The 1,748-nt window shown below is 42.8% G+C and overlaps 1 non-coding gene across 1 annotated transcript; it reads right to left on the bottom strand.

Moving 5' to 3' along the window:
- Nucleotides 1–373: 373 nt before the first annotated feature.
- On the bottom strand, nt 374–496 carry LOC122678591. The gene has a single exon (XR_006336243.1). It is a non-coding gene; the product is annotated as a small nucleolar RNA SNORA26 (small nucleolar RNA).
- Nucleotides 497–1,748: the final 1,252 nt, after the last annotated feature.

Here is a 1,748-nt window from a genome sequence, read left to right as displayed (position 1 = left end):
TTATAAATACCCAAGCCACCTAACAAGAAACCAAAAAGTTGGCAAGAGCATTCAATTTCAGGAGAGTTCAGCCCGATAGAGCACAGTCACTGAGAGAAAAGATTCTTGAGTTGAAGGGAAGTGATCACTTTCTGTCCTGTGACATCCTGCTAACTTCAGTGGGCTGGGAAAGCAGCTGCCCATTCTAACAGACGGGATTCTCAGGTGGCGCTAGTGGTAAAGAACCCACCTGCTAATGTAGGACACGCAAGAGACATGGTTTTTTGTTTTTCTTTTTATTTTCAAATCGAAGGTCAAGTTTAAATTTAATGACTTCAGTATTAACTATACACATACTAGTAAGTGCTAAGATTTAAAATCTTCCGATTCAGTTGTGTGTGACTCCAGACAGGATCCAGAGAAGAGTTCTAAAAATCTCTTCTCTGGGTTTTATGGAGACTTTCTTTACCCTCCTGTGTTAGCCTCTTAAGGCACTGCGTCAGCCTTAAAAGGGCAATGGAAAGCGTGAAGGAGACACGGTTTTGATCCCTGGTCAGGAAGATTCCCTGGAGGAAGAAATGGCAAGCCACTCCAGTGTTCTTGCCTGGGAAATTCCATGAGCAGAGGAGGCTGGAGGGCTACAGTCCATGGGATCACAAAGAGTCGGACACGGCCGAAGCAACTTAGCACACACACGTTCTGACAGACGGGCTGCTCTTGCCTCCAGACGGTGTCTGGTGTCCTGAAACACGTCAGCGCTCAGGGAGCCTTTAGAAGGGCCCAGCCCTCACTTCTGCTATTGCTCAGTGCATAGAAATGGTTCAGTTGACAAAAAGTAGGGCTCTAGGAATAAAGTCAGGTCACAGAGAAACAGAGGAGTATGAAATGGGATAAAGGCAGGATAAAAACAATATAATTCTCCTACCTACAAAATACAAAGCAATAGCTTACTTGCCTTGATAAAATGTTTTTTTTTTTAATTTTAACTTAGGTTGAATAAATTTTTTTAATGTACTTCTTCTAAAATGATGTTACCTTGAATGATTACGATAAAGGAAAGTATCATAATATGTGTGAAATGCCTGGCACGGTACCAGTCAATGAACTGTACCTATTATACACTTCTGCTAGCATGGCAAAATTCATCCCCTTTTGACCTCAAGTCAGATACCTTCTGGTGAGCTTTTTTGGTTTCATCCTATTTATAATGAAGAAATTTGACACATTTTTCTTTCTCCCACAGAATGTCAGGCCCCACAGCAACCGGAAAGTAGATTCCCTTCAAGCCTTTGCTGCATCTCACATACCAATTATCACTAAGCATTGAGTTGGAGGATTGTGTGGGGGTGTGGGGAAGATAAGCTTTCATAAATAGTTGTTCCAGTTCTGTATCTTTTACCTTAACATGAACAAATGCTCAGTGGCCTGTTGTCACACCCATTTCACCCTCCATCCAGGTTATACCAACTGCTAAACTGAAGAGACAGATGCTATAGGGGTTCCCCAAGTCTCAGACTCACAAGACCCAGGTCGGAAGAGATGCTAGGGAAATGAAGAGTTGGTTCAGACCATCACTGCCCCAGGGTTGCCTGTCTCTCTTACCTCAAACTCAGCTTCTATGTCACTGAACACAATACTTATGTTCACTTTGGATCATCATGATCCCTGACCTATGACCTTGAACTCAACCATGCTCTGGAATACATGTGTTCTGGTTGTATCTGGAAACAACCACAGGTCAATGGAAGGAGGAAAACTCAAAGAGATGG

This window comes from Cervus elaphus, chromosome 20 (assembly GCF_910594005.1).
Source record: "Cervus elaphus chromosome 20, mCerEla1.1, whole genome shotgun sequence".
Taxonomy (NCBI): Eukaryota; Metazoa; Chordata; class Mammalia; order Artiodactyla; family Cervidae; genus Cervus; species Cervus elaphus.
Note: the sequence above shows the minus strand (reverse complement) of the source record. Positions and strands in the feature narration are given on the sequence as shown.